Below are 20,453 nucleotides of genomic sequence, written 5' to 3'. Positions count from 1 at the left end.
TTTTTCTCTTATTTTTCTTTACATGCACTCACTTGATAAGCTTATCCTTCTCTCCCCTAGTCATTGGGTCCTCAAGCTTCTGTCCAGGGCTGTCAAGTTGCATAATTCCGAGGGGCCCATTTACAATATAGTCCAAAGGACCGGTGCTTTTTGAAGTTGAGTAATGCTCCTCGGCATAGCATGTAATAAAGTAACTCATCTCTGTCTTGGTCTTTTGTCAGTTTTGGTTTCTTTCTTTAAGCAATCTTAATTGTGCAAGAGACTTCAAATAAGAATTGTTTATTAGTAAATGTCTCCATCCTAGGATACTTTGCTGTGTAACAAAAAAAATTCATGCAGTTGAGTGCTTGCATCACCAGTTGGTTGTCTCAAATGTACTTCAGGTTTGTTATGTCCCAAAGTGAACTCAAGGACTTCCCTTCATACACAATCCTCTTCCCATGGTCCCTGATAAATGGAGAACACTACCAGTCACCCTACTATGCAAGCCAGAACCCTTAGAGTCCTCTCCAATAAGTCTACTTCTGTACCCTCTAAATCCAAATCCATTATCCAGTCTACTGATTTATTTCCTTGAGCCATTGGTGTAATCCAAGATACCTTCACCTCCTGCCCTTTTTTCCTCCAGGAATCCTTTCTCCACACCGCAGCCATACATAGCTTTCAAAACACTAATTAAGTCATGTTATCAACACCCACCTGTTTAAAATATTGTGATGGATTTCCTTTTTAAACTGGAAAAAATGGTCATAAACCTTAAGTCTCCATATGTTATAATTTTGTCATTGCCTATCTCTCCCCACATATCATGCTCTGATGCTTTTCCTGGTCACTTTGCATTCTTACTACTACTTGCAATTTTAAATGTATCTGACCAGGACTGTTACACACAAGAGCCTTCCACGTAAGATGCTGAGGTAGATATCATCATTTATTTATCTGTAACTTTTTCTGAACAAATATCCCCCAAGACACACAAAATATCCAGAAATATCTGGAACTTAACCTTCCCAACAAAACTACCCCTATGGAGTTTATATGGAGCATTTTAAAATTCAATTGGATCTGAAAAAATTCCAGGCAAGAATTAGAATCTGATATAGATATTTTAAAAGATTTTATTTATTTGATAGAAAGAGCCCACATGTCTAAGCAGGGGGGAGGGGCAGAAGGAAGAAGGAAGCAGGCTCCCCACTGAGCAGGGAGCCCAAGGTGGGGCTGATCCCGGGTTCCTGAGATCACGACCCCAGAGGAAGGCAGCTGCTTAACAGACTGAGTGACCCAGGCACTCCTAGAATCTGATGTATTTAGGGAGTTGTACGGAAGGTCCATGCAGACTTCCTGGGTTCTAACCTCAGAATGGCCAGGTTTCAAGTTTTTTTCTAGACAATGTGCACAAGCTCTTCATGCTTCCTTTTTTTTCCATAAACAAAATTTCAGTGAACATTAAAAAAAATGGGAATAAATAAATAATAACTAACATTTATCTGATTTGGTCTATCAGCTATTAGTGCTGTGGCCCTATACTTTCAATAAAATAATAAAACGAATTTTGATTTAATTTCCCTTTCCTCAGATGTCCTCACTGGCTAAGACACTGCTTCTTTGGTTTTAGATACGGTACACATGTGTTTCTATAAAGACTTTCTCTGCCTGTATTAGTAAGCTTAAATGTCATGGAGTGTACACAAATTACACAGATCAAATAGGAAAAACCAGACAGGATTCTCTTTCCCAACAATGAGGAAAAGAAGACATAACACCACTACCTGCAATTAGAAAAAGTGGTTCGAACTACTAGGAGGTATTTCAGTCTACCACAACGTTTTTGGCGTCTGTAGGGACACCTCTCACTGCAAACAAAAGGTTAATAGCCGTGCTTTTCCAGCTGTTTCACTTGGGCCAGCTGTCTGAGTGGCCCAAACTACTTAGCTGCATATTAGCGCCGCAGAAACTGCCGGCTGCTGCTTGCCGGGAGAATTGTTAACTTCTGTAAAATGTTGGGCTGAATGTCATTATGGTTTGAATTAAAATAAATTTGCTAAGTGGCTTGTATATTAGCACTGGTACAAGGATTAGTCTAATGGAAACGAAAATACATGATTCCCTTTCTAGCTGATCTGAGGGCCACTCTAAGGCTTTAGTATACAGCCCTCTCCACAGTCTGTTTCCTGGCTGGCTTTCAGAGTTCCGCCAGTTGCCTGCACATTGCAGTATGTATACCAACCCCCTCTCTCAAAGCTAATTCCTCTAAAATGGAAAGAAATTGAGACGTCTGGGTTGCTCAGTGGTTGAACGTCTGCCTTTGGCTCAGGGATCAAGTCCCACAACAGGCTTCCTGCAGGGAGCCTGCTTCTTCTGCCTGTCTCTCTGCGTCTCTCTCTGTGTCGCTCATGAATAAGTAAATGATTTTTTTTTTAAACAGAATTTTTGGAAAACCTGTTAGGTGTTTATGCTTATTGAGAATATTGTCGTGTGCTCCCTTTGGTAAGCACGTATACTAAAATTGGGACGATAGGGAGATTAGCATGGTCTCTGCAACGGTGACATGCAACTTAGTGAGAATATTGTAACAGTGAACAATTATATACTGTTCTATAGTTATTAATAACAACATTAGGGGCATGTCTTGGATTTTGCCTATGCTTTAGATTTGGTGCTTAGTTCTCTACGTACTGTTTCGTTTTCTTTTTTTTTTTTTAAGATTTTATTTATTTATTTGAGAGCAGAGCACATGAGAGAACACAGGGGCCGAGTGGGGGAGGGGCAGAGGGAGAAGCAGACTCCCCACTGAGCAGGGACCCTGATATGGGGCTCCCTCCCAGGAGTCCTGGATCATGACCTGATCTGAAGGCAGAGGCTTAACCCCACTGAGCCACTCAAGAGTGCCCTCTACATACTGCTTCTGCAGGCTGTATCTAGAGGCCACACCTCACATTCTGGCCCATTTGCACACACATTGTCTCATTGATTCTTCATAATTACTACAATAGGTGGTTGGTTATATGTGCTATCTTCATTTTCTTGAAGGGACACTGAGACGAGGCAGGATGTGAGTTTACTGGTGGGTGGTGACACCCAGATTTATCCTGCAGGGCTATAACTCCATAGGCCATGATTTTTGTATTGTTTCATGTTTGGATTGTTACAAATGACCTCTGTGGCAACTATGACAATTGCAGGAATCGAAGTTTTGACGCTGGGGCCAGCAGGGAGGAAGGGGAGCATTTCAGAGTTCAGTTCAAAGCTGAGTGAGTGCCTGGAGGTCTAATGAAGCAGCCTGGCTTTGGGAAGGCTCTTAGGACCACAACTTTCTCTCTTCCCAATGTGCTTGCATTTGCCACAAGGAGCAGTTCCTGTCATTTTCACCTAAGACATCTTTGAATTCTTCTCATAAGCTATCTGCATGCATTGATGCCATACAACTAGTTACTCTTCAAAAGAGGAAAGTACAAAACTCATAACTTTAAAACAAAATTATTCCTTTAGTACTGAGTTGTAGGAAGCATTTATTTTATTTTTAACAAGAAAAGTGGCATTTCACTGGAGTCCCTGGGTGGCTCAGTCTGTTAAGTGTCTGCCTTTGGCTCAGGTCATGAAGGGAGGGGGGAGGCGGTCTCTGATAGAGCCCAGCATCTGGTTCCTTGTTCAATGGGGAGCCTGCTTCTCCCTCTGCCCCTCCCCCTGCTTGTACTTTCTCTCTCTTTCAAATGAATAAATAATCTTTAAAAAATTGCTAGCAAACACAAAAATGTTCTATACATAATTAGTTATCACAGAAATAAAAATTATACTACAACCTGATGCTATTACCTATGTATTAGAATGACTATAGTTGAAAACAAAAGCAAAACAGTGATGATTTTTTAATACTAAAATTCTTTCATATTGCTGGTGGGAGTATAAATTGGTACAGTCCCTTGGAAATCTATCTTATAGTATGCACTAAAGCTAAGTGCTCGCATACTATATGCTGTATGACCAGCAGTTCCATTGCCAAGCATATACCCCAAAGAATGGCATGTACATATTCATGAAAAAATACAGGTAGGTAAATAGGCATATCTATATATTTATACTCATAGTTGCAATGTTTATGTGAATCTAAAGTGGAAACAGCACAAATGTTTATCTGTAGTAGGATAGGTAAATTTTGGTATAAATTTTTCTTTTTTTTTTTTTTTTTTTTTTTTTTTTTTTTTTTAAACTCTTTTTTTTTTTAATTTTTATTTATTTATGATAGTCACAGAGAGAGAGAGAGAGAGAGGCAGAGACACAGGCAGAGGGAGAAGCAGGCTCCATGCACCGGGAGCCCGATGTGGGATTCGATCCCGGGTCTCCAGGATCGCGCCCTGGGCCAAAGGCAGGCGCCAAACCCCTGCACCACCCAGGGATCCCGGTATAAATTTTTCTTAATTTCTATTTCTTATATTAACATTTCATAACTTCATTTTGATTAGAATACACCTACTTTTTTCTTTTTAATAAACTTACACAAATAATTTTATTATTTTTATATGCTATTTAAGCAATATATAGCTAATTAATTTTGATTTGGTTTTATTTATTTATTTATTTATTTACAATCTAAGAATCTCCTTTTTAATAGTTGGGTTAGCTCATTTATATGAACTGTGTTTATAGGTACATTTAGTGTTACAAATTAAGAAATATTTACCTGTGGGGATAATCAGTTTCAGAGGATTTGAGGAGGACTTCTGTTTATTATACTGTTCTGTTTTACTATACTGTTCCGTTTTTTGATCAGACTGGTGATAAAATTTTATCAATCTGTAAACTTAATATGTGTCTTTTGGAACACACATTATATGTCAACTAATGCATGTCGGTTTAAACATTTATGTAAATGTATTTTTGTTTTTTCTATTTTGTTTTTGTTTTTTGTTTTCTTTTTTTGTGTAACTGTGTTTAATGAAAATTTAAGGATTTAAGGACATCTCCCCAAAATGTATATGGCATGTGCTAAATATACTATTATAATTCTAAATAAAAATATTTACCAACCATGCTACAGGCAAAAATAAAATGAATTAAAGATGGATTTAAAAGCAAAATACGGAAGAGGAAGCATCAAAATTATTGGAATGAATGAAACAGAGTATAATTATGGCATCAGGTAAGGAATATATTCTTCAAGAAAAAAGTCAAAGAAAAAAGTCAAAGAAAGAAAGAAAGATTATGTTATCTGACTTCATAAAAATTAGCACTTTACAACAATGAAAACAATCACAGAAAGATACCATCAACAAAATGACAGGAAGTATGATTAGGAAAATGAATTTAGAATGTATATGATATTTAGAATTTTTGATGGAAATGTAAACTAGTATAAAATCTGAAGGACAAATTTTAATATCTATTAAAATAAAAAAGGATCCAGCAAAGAAAGAATATATATGCAAAGAATACATATATAAAAATCACGTATATATAGAGAATACACATACATACAAAACGTATGTATAAATATAAATTCTGGTACAGGTGCATGAATATTTATTGCAGCAATACTTGTAAACAGAAAAAAATGTGTGGGCTAAACATTCTTTAAAAAGACAAATTAAATATTTAAATATAATACTAAATACAATATAATATTCTATGTATCAGATAATGGGAAAAAATTTGTCCCAATGATTGTATAAAGATAGATATCAGAGCATATTTTGAATGCAGCATAATCTGTCCAAGCGATCACATTTATATAAATTTAAAAGGACCATACACATTAAGTATGCTAATTTGTTAAACCAGTGCAATTCATCCTTTTCAAAAATTAGTGTGTGTATGTAAAACTGTAAAAATGAGTTGGACTCATGATAGAGGTTGCTTCTGACCAGGATGGAGAAATAGGAAGGAAATAAAGGAGAATGACACAGGGTATGACACTGAATTAGAATTTACTAAAAATTATTATTTTTAATTTAAAAAAATTGAAGCAAATATTAAAGAATTTTAAATGCTTAAAATTCTTGGTAGAATAATTCATATTTGATCACTTATTCAATATTTTATAAAATAAAAGTGTTAGAGAAGGATAATTTATTAGATAAACAGGTTGATTTAAGTGGCCATGAGTATTGGCAAAGTGATTTGGAGACCAGATGAAAGGTCAACTCCGGACCCTAAGTAAGGGATGTTAGCATGTCATGCTGGAACAAAGGTATAAAGACCCTAGAGACACACCCCTGAAAATTTCACCTATCTTGTTTTGCATTAGAGATGGTGAAGGGGAACAGAGGAAGGCAAGATTAGTGACAATCATTCTTTTATTCACCTATTCATTCATTCAGAAAGGATTTATGGAGCAAGAGCTATGTATTGCATACTATCCTAGCTGCCATCAGGTCACACAGGCAAGTTTCATTCCGTCCCAATGAACTGTGCCGAGCCCTCTAAGAATAAGTACAAATGGCCACTGTAGTACAGAAGAAAAGATTTCTTTGTGGGTCCCAGGGAAGATCTCACAGGCTGGAGGGTTTTTGAAAGATGAGGTGTATCGTGAGAGTGGAAGAGAGCTGTGCACCACTCTGTAAAGAAATGGAGGCAGGAAGGATCAGGGACATTGGGTCACTATCATCATCTTGTCCTGCTCAAGCAGAGACTGTCTTGTGGGAACCAGCAGAATGGAGGCTTTAAATCAGCCTGAGGCCTCATTGCCAAGAGCCCTTTTGACTGTTCCTCATTGTTATGGGTGATTGGAAGCCATCTAAGCATTTCCAGACTGGGGATATCACCACAATTACTGTTTTGGAAACGAAATCCTGTTAGCTGGGCAGAGGAAGGTCTCATAGGAACAGGGGCCAGGGACAGAAAGACAAATGAGGTTGCTAAAGAAAAACACAGACTAATAAGACAGAGGCCATGTGGATGGAAAAGGAGGGGGGAGAATTTAAAAATGAAAGTGGTATTATATGGCAAGGTTTGATGGCTATTTGGATATGAGAAGGTAGGGGGAGGACAGATGTGATAATGACTGAATTTTCATAGCTTCATATAAGCACTTGTAAGTCATCCAATGATGTCCACTTGGCAGGTGGAAATAGGAAAACCAATTATGGGTCTTCTTCTGCCTATGAATTTCAGGAAGGCTGTATTGAAGCTAGTTCCTCTTCTACTCAGGAGTCCCGTTTGGGCTAATAAGCTATGGAACCAGTACTTACTTCATGTCATGGCTTTGGCTGTGACAGGAAAGTTTATTTAATAATTGAATTTTCCTGAGGTGCCATCAGTATGGATGCACATCCAAGGGAGAATATTTCTCTTTTGACAACATGCCGTGAAGTGAAAATTTCCAGAGACCTGGAAAAAATATTAACATAGGGAGACATTGAGAAAGGATACTGATTGGTTTATTGAAAATGATTGTGTTCAGATGAACTCTTAATATGTGTAGTCAGTCTCAAAAATAATCACCTTCTCTACTCTTAAAATGTCATGGTATTAAAATCTTCCATGGCCATTCAGACATTCATCACTTGAACACACAAGGAAAAGGAATACTGAACTCCTTTGATACCTGGAAGCATGACTTTAAATAGTTGAGGAAATTAACAGCTCAAAGCAGGAAAAGTCAGACTGGAAACTAGGTGATAAGTCATTAATTTGGGGAAAGTCAGAAGATGTCACTGAGTATTTGCTGGTCACTTATTTATGTCAAGAAATTGATTACTTCTTTTGCCCAAAGTGAAAAAGTTCTGAAGACACTTTGTCAAGATCTGAATGTTTTGAAAACAGTTATAGTCATGGTCTCAGAAGTGCTTTAACTCATATTCATTGGTTATGCTCTAACTCAGAGCCAGGGCACAGATTTTGAACAATGAAATCCAAATGTCAATTTAAACAATATGCCTGCAAGTTGCAAGTTCTTGAATATTCAATTACATCGCTAGCTCCCTCAGTTATGCTTCCTCTAGCAAAAAGGATTCTCGTTTCCTGAATCCCAATGACATTTTCTTTATCCATTTGTGAGATGCCTTATTTAGAGAAAAACCAGTGTGAACTTATATATTCATCTGTTTTGTAATGGTTCACAAGACTGGGTCACTTTGCTCTAGGAGAGGATATAAAATCAGAAGAAAGTGGATTTTCCCATGCCAATCACTAGAAGAAGAAATTATACTTGAGAACAAGGTAGAAGGAAGCTAGATTAGCTCCGGTTAGGAATCCATGCAGATAGATCCATGCATAACCTCTATCTCTGTCAAAACAGCTATTTTACTTTTGTTGCCAGCATGACAGTACTGAATGCCCAGTGCCAGAGGCTGGCCCATGTCAAGTGGATGAGACATTTTGTCAGCTTATGATTTAGTGCCTTTTCCATGGTGGATGCTCTCTGCTGGGCATTAATGGGCAATACAAAGGTCTTCATACTTTGTGCCCACTCCCATGTCTCCACCTCAGACCACCTTGTCCTTAATCTTCTGATTGTTCTCTATGCAGGCCCTTCACCAATTGACCAGCCCATTGGCCACTGCTCATGAATTCACATATATTCTAATTTAAGGGTATTTCTTTTTTTCAAGATTTTATTTACCCAAAAGAGAGAGAGAGCACAAGTGAGAGAGAGCATGAGTAGGGGGAGGGGCGAAGGGAGATGGACAAGCAGACTCCCCACTGATCAGGGAGCCTCACATAGGGCTAAATCCCAGGACCCCAGGATCATGACCTGAGCCAAAGTCAGATGCTTAACTGACTGTGCCACCCAGGTGTTCCAAGATTTATTTATTTATTTATTTGAGAGAGAGAGAAAATGAGGAAGAGAGAGCAAGCAGGGGAGGGGTAGAGGGAGAAGAAGAGGGAGAGAAGTAGACTTCTGGTTTAGTGTTACTTTCTCAGGCTATCTGCATTGGTCTTTAAGAAGACCAAGATTGTTATAGCCTTGGACTTGAACTTGGGATCAATTTCTGGTCCACTCCCTTGCTTCCTTCTGGTTTCTGCTCTGATATGACCTCCTCCTAGGTCCCTCCTCTGAATAGCTCACCCTATACACTCCCCCAGCTCTTTTTTTTTTTTTTTTTCCAAGAGAGACACAGAGAGAGAGAGAGAAAGAAAGAGAGAGAGAGAGAGAGGCAGAGAAATAGGCAGAGAAAGAAGCAGGCTCCATGCAGGGAGCCTGATGTGGGACTCAATCCTAGGACTTCAGGATCATGCCCTGGGCTGAAAGCAGGTGTTCAACCACTATGCCACCCAGGTGTCCCTCTTCTCACTCTTTACAACATTATTCTTTAATGTGTCTTGCTTTCTCTTCATAGTGAGATGGACCCTAAGAGAGAAAAAACTTTTTTTTTCCCCATTCTTCTTTTTGGGCTTCTGTTCTTGCTAAGACCTACACTCCCACTGCACTCTATGCATGTCCTGTAATGCAACTCATTTATGTCCTTCTTGTAAGGGTCAAGGAGTTTAATGATTCTCTAGAATAATAGCATCTATGAAGGACCAGATGAGAATGACCAGAGAAAGCTATCATATGCATATTCCAGACCACCGGCACTAGACAACTCCAAGCCAAGGCCTTCTAGCTCCAAGGAATAACACCTGGGACCTCATTTTTGTTTTTTTTGGTTTAATGGTTTCCTGGATGCCCAAGAGGACACAGGCACCAGACCACTATACTCATTAAAAAACCCCAGACTCAGAACAAAGATGAGACTCCCTCTTTTCCTTTCTGAGTCTCCTGGATGCTCCATCTCTCTCTCTCTCTCTCTCTCTCTATATATATATATATATAGATAGATAGATAGATAGATAGATATAGAAGATAGATATCTATCTAGATATCTAGATATCTAGATATCTATCTATCTATCTCTATCTATCTATCTATCTATCTATCTATCTATCTATCTATCTCTCTATATATATATATATCTCCCTGATGGAGAGTGATGTGGAACATTTTTCATGTGCTTGTTGGGCATGTGTAGGTCTTCTTGGAGAAAGGTCTGTTCAGGTCTTTTGCTCATTTCTTGACTGGATTGTTTTTTTGAGGGTGTTGACTTTGATAAGTTCTTTATAGATCTTGGATACTAGCCCTTTATCTGATGTCATTTGCAAATATCTTCTCCCATTCCATAGGTTGCCTTTAGTTTTGTTGACTGTTTCTTTTGCTGTGCAGAAGCTTTTGATCTAGATAAAGTCCCAGTAGTTCATTATTGCTTTTGTTTCCCCTGTCTTTAGAGACTTGTCTTGCAAGAAGTTGCTGTGATCGAGGTCAAAAAGGTTGCTGCCTGTGTTCTCCTCTAAGATTTTAATGGATTCCTGCCTCACATTTATTTTACTTTTTTAAAAGATTTTATTCTTTTATTCATGACAGAGAGAGAGAGAGAGAGAAAGACAGAGAGAGAGAGGCAGAGACACAGGCAGAGGGAGAAGCAGGCTCCATGCAGGAACCCGATGTGGGACTCGATCCCAGGACTCCAGCATCATGCCCTGGGCCCAAGGCAGTGTTAAACCTCTGAGCCACCCTGGGATCCCCTGTAATTCTCCTTTTTGATGGGGTCTTTGTTTGGTTTGGGGGTCAAGGTAAAGCTGGCTTCATAGAATGAATTTGGCAGTTTTCTTCCTATTCCTATCTTTTGAAATAGCTTCAGTAGAATAAGGTATTATTTCTTCTTTAAATGTTTGGTAGAATTCCCCTGGTAAGTGCTCTGGCTGTGGACTCTTGTTTCTTGGGAGGATCTGATGACTGCTTCAATTTCTTTGCTGGTTCTTTGCTGGTCTGTTCAGGTTTTCTATTTCTTCCTGTTTCAGTTTTGGTAATTTATAGGTTTACCAGGAATGGATCCATTTCTTCCAGATTGCCTAATTTTTTTGGCATATAATTGCTCATAATATGTTCTCAAAATCATTTGTATTTCCTTAGCGTTGGTTGTGATCTCTCCTTTTTCATTCATAATTTTATTAATTTGAGTCTTTTCTCTTTTCTTTTTAATAAGTCAGCTAGGGGTTTATCTATTGAATAATTCTTTCAAAGAACCAGGTCCTAGTTAGTTTCATTGATCTGTTCCACTATTCTTCTGGTCTCTATTTCATTGACTTCTGCTCCAATCTTTATTATTTCTCTTCTCCTGCTTTATTTAGGCTTTATTTGCTGTTCTTTCTCCAGCTCCTGTAGGTGTAAGGTTAGCTTGTGTATTTGAAATTTTTCTAATTTTTTGAGGAAGGCTTGTATTGAAATGTACTTCCTTCTTGGGACTGCCTTTGCTGTAACCCAAAGATTTTGTACATTGTGCTTTCATTTTTGTTAGTCTGCATAAATGTTCTTAATTCTTCTCTAATTTCCTGGTAAACCTATTCATTTTTAAGTAGGATGCTCTTTAATCTCCAAGTGTTTGAGTTCTTTCCAAATTTCTTCTTATGCTTGAGTTCTAGTTTCAAATCATTGGGGTCTGAAAATATGCAGGGAATAATCATAATCTTATGGAATTGGTTGAGACCTGATTTGTGGGGGCAACCCCAGTGGCTCAGTGGTTTAGTGCCCCCTTCAGCCCAGGGTTTGATCCTGGAGATGCAGGATCGAGTCCCACGTCAGGCTCCCTGCATGGAGCCAGCTTCTATCTCTGCCTGTGTCTCTGCCTCTTTCTCTCTGTATAGCTCTCATGCATAAATAAATAAAAAAAAAAAATCTTAAAAAAAAAAAAAAACAAACCCATAGGAGACTTGAATTGTGACCCAGAATGTGATCTACTCTGGAGAAAGTTCCATGTGCAGTTGAGAAGAATGTGTATTCTGTTGCATTAGGATGGAATGTTCTGTATTTATCTGTGAAGTCCATCTGGTTCAGTGTGTCATTCAAAGCTCTTGTTTCTTTGTTGACCTTTTGGTTAGAAGATCTGTTTGTTTGTTGTTTGTTTGTTTGTTTTGCTGAGAGTGGATGTTGAAGTCTCCTCTTGTATTATTATCTATGTTTCTTTACTTTGGTTATTAATTACTTGATATAATTGGCTGCTCCCACATTAGGGGCATAAATATTCATAATTGTTAGGTCTTCTTTAAGTATGATATAATGTCCCTCTTCATGTCTTAGTACAGCCTTTGGTTTAAAATCTAATTTATCTGATATGAGAATTGCTACCCCAGCTTTCTTTTGAGAACCATTTGTATGGTAAATGGTTCTTCATCCCCTCATTTTCAGTGGGAAGGTGTCTTTAGGTCTAAAATGAGTCTCTTGTAGACAGCATATAGATGGGTCTTGCTTTCTTATCCAGTCTGATATCCCGTGTCTTTTGACTGGAGCATTTAGCCCATTCACATTTAGAATAACAATTGAACAATATGAATTTAGTGCCACTGTATTCCCTGTACAGTCACTGTTTCTGCAGATTGTCTCTGTTTCTTTGGGCTCACTCTTCACTTACAGGATCTCCCTTAATATTTCTTGGAAGGTTGGTTTGTTGGTCACATATTGTTTCAGTTTCTGTCTGTCCTGGAAGATCTTTATCTCTCCTTCCATTCTGAATGACAGCCTTGCTGGATGAAGTATTCTTGGCTGTGTGTTTTTCTCATGTAGTATCCTGAATATATCATGCCAGCTCTTTCTGGCCTCTCATGTCTCTGTGGATAAGTCTGCTGTTAATCTAATAGTTCTCCTGCAATATGTTAGCAATCTTCTGTCCAAGCTGCTTTTAGGATTTTTCTCTTTATCTCTGAAATTTGCAAGCTTTACCATTACATGCTGGGGTGTTGATCAGTTTTTATTGATTTTTAAGAGAGGTCCTATCTCTTGGATATGAATGCCTGTTTCCTTCCCCAGATTAGGGAAGTTCTCAGGTCTGATTTGTTCAACTATACCTTCTGGTCTCTCTCTCTCTCCATGCCTTCCAGAATCCCAATAATAACGGATTTTTTTTTTTTTTCAAACTATAACTTAATTCTTGGAGCCTCTCCTCTCGTGGGTTCTTAGTTGTTTTTCTCTCTTTTCCTCAGCTTCCTCCCTTTCCATGAACTTGTCTTCTACTTATCTTCTATGTCACTTACTCCATCTTCTGCCCCATTTAACCTAGCTGTTAGAGCAACTAGTTTAGACTGCATTCTCAGAATATTTTTAATTTCAGCCTGATTAGATTTCATTTTTGCAGTAAGAGATTCTTTGGTCTTTTGTGTTTTTTTCAAATCCAACTAGAAACTTTATAATTATAATCCTGAATTCTATATCCAATATCTTACATAAATCCATATCCATTAGATCCGTGGCAGAAAGTATTACTTCTGGTTCTCTCTTTTGTGGTGAATTCTTCTGTCTAGTCATTTTGTCCAGTGGAGAATGGCTGTATGAATGAGCAGAGTCAAAAATATCAACCACAACATGAGCAAAATGCACACTAGACAAACCTGAAGAGGTCAGGGACCAGAAAATAAAAGAAAAAAGACAACGAAAAGAAAAACAAATTAAAAAGGGGGGAGGGCAATGGCGGAGGTGAGAGAATATAATCTCACAGAGTGGATCAAGACAGTGACCCATTTGGTTCTGAGTGTACCAAATTGTCATTATTTTTTAAAAGCAAAACATATATATACAAAAGTAAAATAGAATACGGTGAAAGGAAGCCAAAAATGAAGAATATATCTATAATATATGATTGTAAAATATGAAAGTTAAAAGAGAAAGAAAACTTAAATGCTTAAAAACAAAGAGTTGATAAAATATCAAACTAGTTGAGGTGGGAAAAAAGAAAGAATATGGGAAAATTTTAACCTGAAAGATAAATGAACCATAAGAGAGACACCTCGAGTTTTATATACTATTTCTCTCAGTCCTGGAGTTTTCCTGCTTGGTCAGTATACTTGTTGTTCAGCTGTTCTTCCAGCTTGTTTTCTAGGAAAGGGGCCTGCTGCACTGATTCTCAGATGTCTTTTGTCTGGGTGGAGTTGTACCACCCCTTGCCAGGTGGCTGGGCTCAGTGTAAGCAGTTTGCCAAGTGAGGTCTTTCTTCCCTGGAGGCTTTCAAGCCTCTTACAAAAAGTGGTCTCTTTTCTATGTGTAGAGTTTCCACTATTCTTTCTTTACTTCTCAGGCTGAATTCATAGATGCTCAGGATGGCCTGATAGTTATCTAGCTAAATTTGGGGACCAGATGAAACAAAGACCCCTTCTCTTCTGCCATCTTGCTTCCTTTTTCTGTTTTTAGGTTTTTAAAAACCATTCTGGCTGTGTGGAGAAAAGAGGGAGGGAGAGGATATAAAAGTTAGTAGGCTAATGCCATGTTGCAGGTAAGGGATCACATCATGATACTCTCACTCGTCACCTGGAAGTAGGGGTAGAAGGAGTACTGCCTGAACTGTGTATTTATAGATGAATCACATGGAATAGAACCTGTATATTCCATACTTAGAATCAAACTGTGTTTATCTTTTATCTGTTCTCAGATGAAAGTTTATTTGTGGGTATTTATTCTTTTTTTTTTTTTTAAACTTAGGCACCTGCTCTCCTATACCAATTAGAATTTCAACATGAAGAAGCAGAGCCACTATCTACATAATGAAGAAGATAATTAAAAGTGATGGGACAATTTCAAAATGACTTTAAAATAGATATTTATGAAATCTTTAAATAGTAGGAAAGAAATAATATCTACAAACATCAATAAGAAGTCAAAATAGAGAGAAATAAGATCTAATTGGAAATTCTAACAATTCCAAAAGTTCTTGAAATTGGAAAAATGTCAATTGATGGGATAAACTCTTGGCTGGACAGAAGGAGTAAATTTGGAAGATGGACAATGGCAGTGAATATTTCTTGAATGCAATATATATTGATAAATCATGACAATCGTGAAAGAGAAGAAAGGTGCATGGAATATCTATTTAGAAGAACCAACACACACCTGTATGTAAATTCCAGAAGGAAAGAGTGTAATAGTATTTTCAAAATGATTGTGATTATTTTCTAGAATTGAAAGACAAGTATCTACAGATGGAAAATACACTCTGAGTACTAAACAATATAAACAAAATTGCCCCTCATTTAGACACATCATGGAAAAACTGATGCATGTTAAAGATTAACAGAAACCATTAAGGTTAAAAACAAAGTTTTCACCAATGGGAAAGAACTAGATCAACAAAGGGTTCATGGGAAGCATTCTTTGGGTCTGTGCTGGTGTGGCAATACCAGTTGTCAGATATTTCCTAGCCAATTGTTAAACTGCCCCAGCCTGGGCCTCAGATTAACCTCACCACTGCCGTTTTTTGACTTGCCAACTCCTCCTTTAGGACACAGTGGATCTCCCCAATATACGGTAGTTGAGAGAGCTCCCCTTGTACAGCAGCATGAGCCTCAAGTGCTGTGGCTGGTATACATTGCATGGAAATATTAAAATATCATCTGGGACACATTGCATGGAAATATTAATGTATCATCTGAGAGTAGATGTAAACTATCCCTACCAATAGATGCCCAGTCAGTAGCTCAAGCAAAATAAAGATATCTTCAAATATTGACGAATCTCAACTTCCTGAAAATGAACATGCAAACACTTCATTGGGATTTTAAGTGAATCCAAATACAAGTGGAATGTAAGAGGAAAAAATATGATGAGCAAAGCATGTGGTAAAATTTACTAAAAGAGTTAAAAAGAATTCAAAATAAACATAGTTATTTAGGAAAATAAAAATATTTGAAATAAAATGTGAGGCAAAAATAATAAGGAAAGATTTCATGGGAAAAGAGCAAAGATACTATAATGTTATTTAAAATCTGCTATGCTCCCACTTCATTTAGGTGAATAATCAGTATTTCATGAATTTAGACACAATAAGAAAAAGTTAGGAACAAATTTGTATGAAAAATATATCATAACTTCCATAAGAAGAAATCTGAACCAAATGCATGGACATTTCCCAGAAGCATGAATAATAAATAAATACAGATAAAGCTACACAGTATCTTTAATGAGCTGGGTAATGCAAATTAAGACCACCATGAGAAGCATTTTTCTGCCTATTAAAAAGGCAGAAGTTAAGAATCCTGACAAATGGGAATTTTAATATTTTTATGACTCATTTTATTTTTACTTAACATGAGAAAAATGAGCATGTTGCTGAGCATGTGGCATAGAGAAACTCTTACAGTGTTTTTACTTCTCAGTCTTCAAAAGTCGAACGTAAATGTTTCATGTATCACATCAGCTCCCTTCCTAGAGAAACTTATAATGTTTCTCTAGGAAGAACCACAATATGTACCACAATATATGTATAATAATTTTGGCAGCACCATGGCTTATAATAGGAAAAAGTGGGAAACGTTTGAATGTCCATCAATAATAATGGATAAATAATTTGTGTGTATTAATGTAACAGAATACTATATAGGAGTAAAAATGAATAAAACATAACTTTGTGAGTCAGCATGGCTCACTCTTAAAAATATAAGCAAGAAATAGAAGACTGTACTCCAAATCTTGATTTTTTCTTATAAATTATGGAAAGAAGCAAAACAAAATCATATATGCTTTGAGATACATAGGTACCTAAGCAGCATGGATTGAGACCACAATAAAGGCAGGGAGGAGATAATAAATTTCCAACAGTGAGGCAATGGCTAAATAAACTGATATATTTTTATACCATTTGGTAGTATAGAGCAGTTAAAACAGATAAAAACGTGTCACTATGTATAAACACAAGTTACTAAAATACAGTTTTGAGTTAATAAGTTACAGAATGTAACAATGCACTGCATGATGCCATTAATGTAAATGAGAATCACAACTCAGTTCATGTAGTTCATTGACATATGCATACATATGAAAAACATAAAATGTACTGAGTACACACACCTACATTCATGATAGCAGCTATGTCTGGGGTGGGAAGTATGGCTTGGGATAGAGGATGAGGGGCATTTTGGATGATAAATATATACATATTTTTATATTTTCCTTACACCTTACTGTTTTTTTTTTTAAAGAAAGATTTATTTATTTGTTTGAGATAGAGCACATGTGCACCTATGTGCACATAGGTGGGGGGAGGGAATCCAAAGCAGACTCCTTTCAAAGCACAGAGCTCCATGTGAAGCTCCATCTCATGACCCTGAGATTATGATCTAAGCCAAAATCACGTCGGACACTTAACTGTCTGAGCCATCCAGGCACCTCTCCTGTTTTTTTTTAATATGAAAAATATGAATATTCATTAGAATTAAGATTGTAAATCTGAAAGTCTGAAGGATCTATTCCCAGCTCTGCCTTTGTGCTGAATTACTAGGAGCCATCTATTTGCCTCAAATGTATTCAAAGTCCTCACTTCTAGAAACAAATTACAAAACAATTTCTTAAGATCCCTTCTGGCTCTGACAGCCTTAGTCTGACATATGACTTACAATTTCACTCTGTTTCAGGGGCAGTGCATTTGGACAGGCTATTCTAGTAAGTTTCCATTAGACCAGATAATCTTTGAGAAACCCTAAGAAAGGGATTTCAGTTTAACATGCCCAAATTATTCTGTACCTTTGACTGACCTTGAATCACTCTAGGTATAGGCTTAGACTCAGCAGGATATTGTTGAGGTTCATAAGAAAGAGATGTACACGAAAGGAAATAGTACCTGTAGTCTAGGAGAGGAAGTTTCACTTTGCATAGTTATCCTGAGGGAAAAACAGAATGCTATGAGGGTCAAAAAATCATAAATGTCAAAGCTTTGGGTGAAGTGAGCATTTTTGATCTTGGTTCAGTCCACAGCATATACGGAACTCTGAGGCTGTTAGCTAAATGGAAGGAATTTCAGATGTGAATGAGCCTGGATTCAAATTCTCTGTACTACACAACTATTAGACGTATGTCTCTGAGTACATTACTTCTTTCAGCCTCCACATCCAACCATCCAAGGAAATACAGTGAGATGATGGAGATAAAACATCTAATATATTTCCTGGCACATAAAATACCATTAATAAATGGTAGCTGGGATTATTTTAATGGTGCCCCCACTTAAGTCACTGGCATAATTCATTAATAATAATTTTTAATGTTTTATACATGCATTTATAAGCATTAATTCACTATATATTCACAATATAGATGAATATGTAGTATTCTTGAAACAAAGCCAGGTTACTGCTCCATTTTATCAATAGCAAGAGGTTTCTACAGGCTTAACTCTGTATAAATCATGTACATAGTCCTTGAACATTTTGCATAAAGGATCTCTAGGCAATCAACTTTGGAGTGTGCATAGTTCATAGCTCTCCTCATAATATGTGCAAAGTAATCAGAAAATCCATATTATTTTCTTCCACTAACAACACAGATTTGAGATCATGGTATAAATAATTCTTTAATAATATTCAATAAAATAAATAATAAAAATATTCTTTATGCAAGGGACCTTTAAACTTTAAAATTATTAATAATAATACCTTGCCTTTTAATAGGGTTGTAAACTTTTCAAAGTATTTTTAGACTTTTTTTTCACTAGGTAATGGGAATCCAGACCAACATGTCATAAAAGGAAGATAAACTCATGAAGGATGTTCTGTTTTTATTAAATGACTATACAAAATATATATTTGCAAGTTTCTTTCTTCAGCAGTATTCCTGTGATCTCTATAATCTGTAGGAAAGCAAGATGATGTACTTGAAGGTATTGACTATGGAGTTGACTATACTTGAGTCTTATGTGATCTTTGGCAAGCCATTAACTTCCTTGAAATTTCCCATTTGTTAAAAGGGAGATAATAATATCCATCCTCAAGTGTTAAAAATATTAGAATTACTTCTCTATGGAATCATGCCTAGTATCTTATATAATGTTGAATAAATGGTGAATCCTTCTTATTTTATTTTAAGCTCTCATCCTCTTATTACATTGAGGCTCTGAAATATAGAGGTCTTGGGAGATGTTTCCTGTGACCTGTGGAAGCAGCCTGGAATGAGGTAGAGGGGTTCCCAATAAGACATCATGGGTGTCTGCCTCTTGAAAATGGAATAAGTTAGTCTCTGAGTAGAAGATGATTCACAAGAGTTCTGGCAATTTTCATAAAGAGTTATTATCTGATGTCAGTTATCTGTCAGGAAGCAGGTAAAAACCATACTTATGCTTAGGGTAAAACATGATACAGAAAAAAAGAATGTCCCATCTCCAATTTCCAGAGTAGCAGTGACAGTGTAGTCCTCACTGAGAGGATTCTGACCCCAGAGCATTGCTAGATTCATCAACTAGAGGCTGATGGTGGCGGTGCCCACAGGCTGGAGTGGGATACCTGAGGACTTTCTTCCTGAGCCTGTGATACCATTCCCTTCAGCAGTGTCAGAAAAAGATCAGGACATTTTGAGGGGGAAGCTAATTTCTGTTAATAGCATCATAGATTTGTACCAACTTGTCTGAGTTACAAATGTAAGATAATTAGCAAAATATTAACACACAGGATGCTCCATTTAGCATTTTCCTCCCCTTCTTTTTATGGCCGTATTTTCACCCAAATAAAAAAGTAAATAGATTTGTCATCTCTGCTTTGAATCCTATATTCAACTATAAGCTCCATTTTTAACTTTATTCTATCAGATTGGTGACATGATTTGGCAAAAGCTGTAGAGTGTTGGTTATACAGAATGAGTTATCCAGGATGGAGAAATGATAGGGCTGTTGGCTTGAGGCTTTGTTGACTATTCAACTGCTCTACAGACCCTCAGGAAAAAGTCTTTATTTTGACACTAAAGACCTATCATAGTGCCTTAAAAAGAGAAGGCTCACTTCCACTTGAATTACAAGACTTAGTCAAAGTAATTCCTCTTGCCTTCAAATAACTATTTTTCTCCCCAAATTAAAATGCACAAGAATAAGAAGACACAACCCCATAAAAATTAACAAACATCCCAGAAAGTTTTTTTAATGTTGCCAAAAAATATTCAAGGAGATGACAATCCAGGTGGTATTTTCCATTTGACTAGCTGATATTTTAGTACTTGGCATTAGTGTGTCCACTCCCATAACAAACTATGTGGTGATTAAAAATCAAATGTTCTGTATTGTTTCAAGAGCTGCTGTTTAGGGCATTGCATTGAAAAACGCTACGTGAAAGGAAAGCCAGTGTTCTGAAGGCAGAGGGCAATGACTGATTTCCATTTGCTCTGTGCATGTCACTAGAGAAGTTCTAAGTTAGGATACCTCAGTGTCTACTTATGGGGTTTATGTATGTGGTTTCTACATGAGTTGTCTTTATAAGTGGGACTCAGAAATATCTTTACACTTACCCAACAGCCTTTCCTCATCTCCATCAAGCAGAAATGAACCCTTGGGACTGAAAGTATCTTTTAGGTGTTTGATTTTCCTGGGAAATTTTGAAATGATTTTCTAGCTCCAGAGTTCATAAAAACAAGGTGATTTTTTAAGTGTAATGATATTCTGAGAAACGATTCCTGTATCTTGCAACTTATATGATATAAATTCCAGGGAAAAACATGAGATTTGCAGTTAAATCTAATAGTTCTTGCT

The 20,453-nt window shown here is 37.0% G+C and overlaps 1 long non-coding RNA gene across 3 annotated transcripts in view; it reads right to left on the bottom strand.

Annotated features, from left to right (window-relative positions):
• Positions 1-6,337: 6,337 nt before the first annotated feature.
• Positions 6,338-20,453, bottom strand: part of LOC111091138 — an 80,342-nt gene continuing 66,226 nt past the window's right edge. The window contains exons 6-9 of one of the 3 annotated variants that reach the window (XR_005374060.1): positions 17,568-17,607; positions 13,189-13,289; positions 7,185-7,323; positions 6,338-6,551 (exon numbers count right to left, since the gene is read on the bottom strand). This is a non-coding gene — a long non-coding RNA (uncharacterized LOC111091138). The remainder of the gene's footprint in view (positions 6,552-7,184; positions 7,324-13,188; positions 13,290-17,567; positions 17,608-20,453) is intronic. The other 2 variants (XR_005374062.1, XR_005374061.1) reach the window with 2 other exon arrangements.

This window comes from Canis lupus, chromosome 19 (assembly GCF_011100685.1).
Source record: "Canis lupus familiaris isolate Mischka breed German Shepherd chromosome 19, alternate assembly UU_Cfam_GSD_1.0, whole genome shotgun sequence".
Classification (NCBI taxonomy): Eukaryota; Metazoa; Chordata; class Mammalia; order Carnivora; family Canidae; genus Canis; species Canis lupus.
The sequence above is the reverse complement of the archived record's forward strand: the minus strand, read 5'-3'. Positions and strand labels throughout refer to the sequence as shown.